Genomic DNA, 8176 nt, shown 5'->3' with positions numbered 1-8176 from the left:
CACGCAGCGCAATAATTCCTCCAAAAATAGGCCCCCTGGTAGTCAGGCGGCGAGCAATAAGAGCACCAAGGTGATAGGAGGTTTGACCAGTAAGTGCAATATTCAGGAAAGCAAGATGGTAGCTAGAGATATTACTAGTGTTCTCCCTACCAAGAATGCTAGTAGCAATGTAGTATGCAAAATATTTAATGGCGGGGAGTTGAATGTTCCTTATCTTGCCCCGCTGAATGGTGCGACAATCATCGTCGGTGATCCCGCGGTAGAGCTCCAGCAAGTCCCGGGGGTTGTCATCAATCCTACTTGCTGTACCTACAGGGGCAATATCCAAGGCACAACAAAAATCCTTCAATGGCATAGTCACAGTATTACCATAGATCCTGAATGCAACCGTTGGCTCATAGTGTTTGTTGTTGAATCGGAAACTCTCGACGAAGATTTTGGTGAGCAAGTAGTATTGCTCCCTTTCATCGCCCATATAAGTGGTTAACCCTGCCCTGTTGACAAGGGTTAAGAAATCCTCCAGTATCCCTGCATTCCTTAGAAAATCATAACATGGAAAAGTAGAAGCATTAGGAGGACCGTTGTCCTCTTCAGGCGCGAAGCTAGGCGCGAGAATGTCTTCATTGTATGATTGCCTAATCCGGGTGGCGGCCCTAGAAGGCCTCCCGGTGCTAGTTGTCCCCTTCTTGAACAACTCCCCAAAGCTAAACTTCTTCATAGCTTCTCTGAAATTTTCAACAAATGACATAAAAATTTGGTTTGGTGACATATAATTGAGGGAAACTACCATAGGAACTTGCTAGAGTACTAATCATGCATCAAAACTAGTTTCTACCACTTGGAACAAGCATGCAAGCTCACTAAACATGTTACCTACAGCAGCAAAATATTCAAGATATACTCAACCAAACGAAATTCTACTTGGATGGGTGGAGGAGTCACATACCGAAGAACAAATGTGCCAAATTTCAGACAGAAATCTGGGCTGAGCAAAGAGATCGAAAAATCCGGAGCTCTGGAGCAAAAACGCGAGTGAGAGGAACTTGGTACGAGTTTTTTCGGGAGAGAGACTGTTCTGGGCGAAAGAGATGACAAAGTGGGCGAGGGGGACCCACACCACATGGTGGCGCGGCCACCTCCTTGGCCGCGCCGGCCTGTGGTCTGGCCCCCTCTGGTGCCCCACAGGTCATCCTCTGGTGCTCCCAGGTGCCTCGTCGAAAAATAGGACCAACGGTATAATTTTTGTGAATTTTTGAAAACTTTGAAAAAACGCACATTTCTGGGTATTTAGTTTATTATTACTGGCCAGGAAATTTTTTGAAATCTTCAAATAACTAAAGAACTTTGCAAATTAAAAGTGCTACAGCAACTAGAGCAAGTGGAGGAAGAAAGAGATGTTGTTTACCCTCTCTATGCATACAAAAAGTATTTGTTAACAAGGTTGATCAAGTCTTGCCACCAAATAAATTTTACATAGCATAAGAAGAAATAAACCTCAAATCAATCATGTTACCTTGAATTGTATTGATATGGATCCAATCACGAGAGTTTGATATTCTTCCTTAGGCTCATATATAGGACAATCAATAGTTCCCACTTTGATAGTTCTCACATTAGAAATAGTATTGACTCCACATACTTTATCAATCTTCTTGGGGAAATAAACGGTATGCTCCCTATCATCAACATTGAAAGTAACCTTTCCTTTATTGCAATCAATAACAGCCCCTGCGGTGTTAAGAAAAGGTCTCCCAAGAATAATAGACATATTATCATCTTCCGGCATTTCCAACACAACAAAATCAGTTAATATCAAGCAGTTAGTAGTAACTTGAACAGGAACATTCTCACATATACCAACAGGAATAGCAGTAGATTTATCAGCCATTTGCAAAGATATATCAGTAGGTATCAACTTATCTAAGTAAAGTCTCTTATAAAGAGAAAAAGGCATAACACTAACACCGGCTCCCAAGTCACATAGAGCAGTTTTAACATAATTATTCTTAATAGAACAAGGAATAGTAGGTATACCTGGGTCGCCCAACTTCTTTGGAATTTTGCCATTGAAAGAGTAATTAGCAAGCATAGTGGAAATTTCCTCATTGGGGATTTTCCTTTTGTTAGTAACAATATCTTTCATATACTTTGAATAAGGTGGCAATTTAATAGCATCATTCAAAGGGATTTGCAAGAATAAAGGTTTCATCCAATCGCAAAATTTATTATAGTGTTCTTCTTCCTTTGATTTTAATTTCTTAGCAGGAAAAGGCATTTGCTTTTGCACCCAAGGTTCTCTTTCATTACCATGTTTCTCAGCAATAAAATCTTCTTTAGTGTACTTTTTATTTTTAGCATGCTTTTCAGGTTCTTCTTCAACCTCTTCTTTATCAGGAGTATCATTCTTATCATTATCATTATCATTATCATGTTCATTACCACTTTCAGTTTCAGCATCAGAAATAGAAATACTATTAGGATCATTAACAGAGTTCAGAGGATTCTACAACATTTTTATGTTTCTTCTTCTTTTTCTTCCTAGAATGAGCACTAGGTTCAATGCGTTGAGAATCTTGTTCAACTCTTTTGGGATGCCCTTCAGGATATAGAGGATCCTGGGTAGAGACACCACCTCTAGTTGTTACTTCATAAGCATGTTTCTCTTTAGAATTATTCCCTAACAAGTCATTTTGCACTTTAGTGAGTTGATCAATTTGAGTTTGAATCATTTGAAAATGTTTAACAAGCATCTTAACATCATTGGAGGTTCTCTCCACAATATCATGCAATTCACTAATAGCTTGAGAATTTTCCATTAAATGATTCTCTACTCTCATATTAAAATTTTCTTGCTTAGCAATATAATTATCAAACTCATCTAAGCATTGTGCAGGAGGTTTCGAATACGGAATATCTTCCCTAGTAAAGCGTTGAAGGGAGTTTACCTCAATCATGGATGAAGGGGGAATTATCTCACATATATCTTCAATAGGAGGTAGATTCTTCACATCTTCAGATTTAATACCTTTCTCCTTGAGAGACTTCTTGGCTTCCCTCATATCTTCATCATTCAATTTAATTAAACCCCGCTTCTTCAATATTGGAGTTGGAGTCGGTTCGGGCGTAGTCCAATCATCATGATTCCGGCTTATTTTAGCCAATAATTCTTCAAATATCGTCGGAGTTCTTTTCCTGAAAACACAACCAGCACAACTATCCAGGTATGCCCTAGACTCAATGGTTAGTCCACTATAAAATATATCAAGTAAATCATGCTTTTCCAAATCATGCTCAGGTCGAGCTCTAATAAGAGAGCAGAATCTCGACCAAGCCTCGTGCAATTTCTCTTCATCTCCCCGATTAAAATTATAAATTCTCTGCAAAGCAATATGTTGAGCACTAGCAGAAAGTATTTGCGGAAGAAAACATCAAGCAATTCTTTCGGACTTTTAATAGAATTAGGTGGCAAATTATTATACCAAGTTTTAGCGTCATCCTTTAATGAGAATGGAAATATTTTAGCAACAAAGTAAGTACGCATCTTAACATCATCGTAAAACAAGCTACTAAGAGTAGATAGCTCGGTCATGTGTTCAACAGCACTTTCTTTTTCGGTACCACAAAAGGGTGTTTTCTCAACAATAGCTATATGAGATAGATCAAGAGAAAAATCATAATCTTTATCCCTAATGTTTATAGGAGATGTGGCAAACTTAGGATCAGGAGACAGCTTTATATCTAACAAAGCATGTTCTGCAAGCAACTTTTTAATTTTTCTTGCATCAGTAGTAGCATTGCATTTTTCAATAAAATCATCATTAAGCTCCACATAATCTTCCTCAGGGATCATCACTAAAATAACCAAGTTCAGGTGAACTAACGGGTGTAATAGCATTAGGAGTTTCAGTATTTTCAATTTGTCTAGACCTAGCAATTGTAGCATCTAGAAAAGATCCCAATGAACCACTATCATCAAGCACAGCAGAAACATTATCAATATTATGAGAGTGTTCAGATTCAGCAGATGTACCCGCATGCGAAGCATGTGGCGGTGAAACAAGTTTATCAATCACGAGATGGTGAATCAAGAGCAGCAGAGGTATTCAGAATTGAACCTTTTCTTGTAGTGGATGGTAATATGGCGATCTTAGTATCGCGAGGTTTACCCATGATGGAGAATTTGCAGCGAACAATATTAATCCAAGTGAACTTCCAAATAAAGCTATGCCCCCGGCAACGGCGCCAGAAAATAGTCTTGATGACCCACAAGTATAGGGGATCGCAACAGTCTTCGAGGGAAGTAAAACCCAATTTATTGATTCGACACAAGGGGAGACAAAGAACACTTGGAAGCCTTAACAACGGAGTTGTCAATTCAGTTGCACTGGAAACAGACTTGCTCGCAAGGGTTTATCAAGAGTAACAGGTTTATAGCAAGAGCAGTAGTGAAATAACGGCAGCAGAGTAACAGAGACAGCAGTAGTGATTTTAGTAAACAGCAGGATTAAAATATCGTAGGCACGGGGACGGATGACGGGCGTTGCATGGATGAGAGAAACTCATGTAACAATCATAGCAGGGCATTTGCGAGATAATAATAAAACGGTGTCCAAGTACAAAGCAATCAATAGGCATGTGTTCCATATATAGTCGTGCGTGCTCGCAATGAGAAACTTGCACAACATCTTTTGTCCTACCAGCCGGTGGCAGCCGGGCCTCAAGGGAAACTACTGGATATTAAGGTACTCCTTTTAATAGAGTACCGGAGCAAAGCATTAACACTCCGTGAACACATGTGATCCTCACATCGCTACCATTCCCTCCGGTTGTCCCGATTTCTGTCACTTCGGGGCCATCGGTTCCGGACAGCGACATGTGTATACAACTTATAGGTAAGACCATAAACAATGATTATCTTGATGAAACAATAACATGTTCAGATCTGAGATCATGGCACTCGGGCCCTAGTGACAAGCATTAAGCATAACAAGTTGCAACAATATCATCAAAGTACCAACTACGGACACTAGGCACTATGCCCTAACAATCTTATGCTATTACATGACCAATCTCATCCAATCCCTACCATCCCCTTCGGCCTACAGCGGGGGAATTACTCACACATGGATGGGGGAAACATGGCTGGTTGATGTAGAGGCGTTGGCGGTGATGGCGGTGATGATCTCCTCCAATTCCCCGTCCCGGCGGAGTGCCAGAACGGAGACTTCTGGCTCCCGCGACGGAGTTTCGCGATGTGGCGGCGTTACGGAGGGTTTCGGCGACTTCGACGTCGCTCCGTGGGTTTTTAGGTCGAGGCCGATAAATAGTCCGAAGGAGGGCGTCGGAGGCCGGCCGAGGGGGCCACACCACCGGGCCGCGCCGCCCTATGGTGTGGGGCCCTCGGGCCTCCACTTCAATTGCCCTTCTGGCTCCGTTAGTTTCCTGGGAAAATAGGGCCTTCTGCATAAATTCCGAGGTTTTTCCCGAAAGTTGGATTTCTGCACAAAAACGAGACACCAGAGCAGTTCTGCTGAAAACAGCGTTAGTCCGTGTTAGTTGCATCCAAAACACACAAATTAGAGGCAAAACAATAGCAAAAGTGTTCGGGAAAGTAGATACGTTTTGGACGTATCAGCAGCTCACAAGATCGAACAATGATAGCACAATTAGGAGAAGACGACCATCTAGCTACTGCTATGGACCCATAGTCCAGGGGTGAACTACTCACACATCACTCCGGAGGTGATCATGGCGATGAAGAGTCCTCCGGGAGATGATTCCCCTCTCCGGCAGGGTGCCGGAGGCGATCTCCTGAATCCCCCAGAGATGGGATTGGCGGCGGCGGCGTCTCTGGAAGGTTTTCCGTATCGTGGCTCTCGGTACTGGAGTTATTATCGACGAAGGCTTCTTATAGGCGGAAGGGTAGGTTTAGGGGCGCCACGAGGGGCCCACACGCTAGGGCCGCGCGGCCAGGGGGTGGGCCGCGCCGCCCTGTTGTGTGGCCGCCTCGTCGCCCCACTTCGTTTCCCTTTCGGACTTCTGGAAGCTTCGTGGAAAAATAAGACCCTGGGCGTTGATTTCGTCCAATTCCGAGAATATTTCCCTACTAGGGTTTCTGAAACCAAAAACAGCAGAAAAACAAAGAATCGGCTCTTCGGCATCTTGTTAATAGGTTAGTGCCGGAAAATGCATAAATATGACATAAAGTATGTATAAAACATGTAGGTATTGTCATAAAACAAGCATGGAACATAAGAAATTATCGATACGTTGGAGACGTATCAGTGGACTCCGCAATAGGTGGCCGGCCACCCCACCTAAAGGAAGGTGGGAGTCCCACCTTGGGTAGGACTCCCCCCTTGAGTAGGTTTCCCACCTTTGGGAAGTTTTGGTGTTGGGGTCTTATTCGAAGACTTGGACTACAACTCTTGGGGCTTCCACCTATATAATGAGGGACAAGGGGAGGGTGGCCGGCCACTCAAGCCTCCACCTTGGCCGCACCCCTTTGAGGGCCGGTGCCCAAGCCCCCTCTCCCCAAACCCTAGCTACCTCTCCTCCACATACAACTCCCGCATACGCTTAGGCGAAGCCCTGCCGGAGTTCTCCATCACCACCGCCACCACGCCGTCGTGCTGCCGGGATTCCAAAGAGGATCTACTACTTCCGCTGCCCGCTGGAACGGGAAGAAGGACGTCGTCATCAACACCGAACGTGTGATCGAGTACGGAGGTGCTGCCCGATTGTGGCACCGTCAAGATCTTCTACGCGCTTTTGAAAGGGGCAAGTGATCGTCTACCGCAGCAACGAGAGCCTCCTATTGTAGGCTTTGGAAATCTTCAAGGGTTAGTCTCGTTCATCCCCTCGTTGCTCCCATCTTCTAGATTGCATCTTGGCTTGGATTGCGTTCTCGCGGTAGGAATTTTTTTTGTTTTCTATGCTACGAATCCCATCACTAACTTGAGTCAACACTCTGGTACTTCGGGAGATAGTAACAGAGCAGCTCGAAATAGAGCGAGATCTCGGCTGCAAAATATACCTGAGCCAGATAGGGAGAATCTGGTTCAAAATCTCGACATGTCCTTTATGTCGATAGACACGAGGGTGAATATCATCCCTAAGACACCAGAAGCTGGATACATGGTGACGCAAGCGTTCATCCTCTCATCCAAGCCACCTCCCGGAGATCCAAGAGAAGCATTGTACAACATGGGTATGGCAGGAGTTGGAGCCATGGGAACGACGTTTGTAAATTCACCTCCCGAAGGATCAGCAAGGCAAAATAGTCCACGACCTACTGTAGCAGCACCAGGTCCCGAGAGAACAAGTGGAGCAAGGGACACAGCGGCACAGGCATGGGTGGACAGAGCGCGACAAAATAGAAGGGAACATCGGCATTCCCCAGAGATAGACGATGAGGATATGTGTGGGCTGCGGTGCTTTACAAGGAGGGTCCGGAAAACTCGACTTCCTTCAGGGTTCAAATTACCCGATAACTTCAAAAAGTTCGACGGCCTGCAAGATCCAGATGATTGGCTAATTGATTATCTCGAGACGGTGAAGCTGATAGAAGAAACCAGAGCAACAGCGATGCAGAGCATCCAAGTACATGTAAGTGGATTCGCGCGATCTTGGATAAAGAAGCTTCCTCCGGGCTCCATCGACAGCTGGGACAGTTTCGAGGATGTGTTCGTCAAGAACTTCCGATCCACCTGCAAAAAACCCGCATCACTAGAAGAGTTGAGAGCGTGTCGACAAAAGCATGATGAATCAATGAGAAAGTACATCCAAAGGTGGAACATCATTAAAAATTCGGCAGAGAACATATCTGACGAGAGAGCAATAGATGCGTTCGTAGCAGGAATCCGACGAGGAGATTTTGTCGAAGACTTGGGGAGAACCAACCCAAAGACAATATCAGCATTGATGGAGATAGCAAACAGGTGGGCATATGGAGAAGATGCTGTCCACAATAAGCGGCACAGGTCGCCTGAAGAGGACCGCAGTCGAAATTTCCAAAATAGACGACGATTCCTCGGCAGTACTCGAGCTATGATGCTCCTGGCCAAATATCGGCTGGTTTTCGAGGAAATAATTGGAGGAGGCAATAGAGATGACTATCAAAGGAGCATCGAGCAGCGAGGCGACAATAGGGATGACTCCCAAAATAACAGGCAAA

Source organism: Lolium perenne, chromosome 6 (genome assembly GCF_019359855.2).
Source record: "Lolium perenne isolate Kyuss_39 chromosome 6, Kyuss_2.0, whole genome shotgun sequence".
NCBI lineage: Eukaryota > Viridiplantae > Streptophyta > Magnoliopsida > Poales > Poaceae > Lolium > Lolium perenne.
This window is presented reverse-complemented; position numbering follows the sequence as displayed.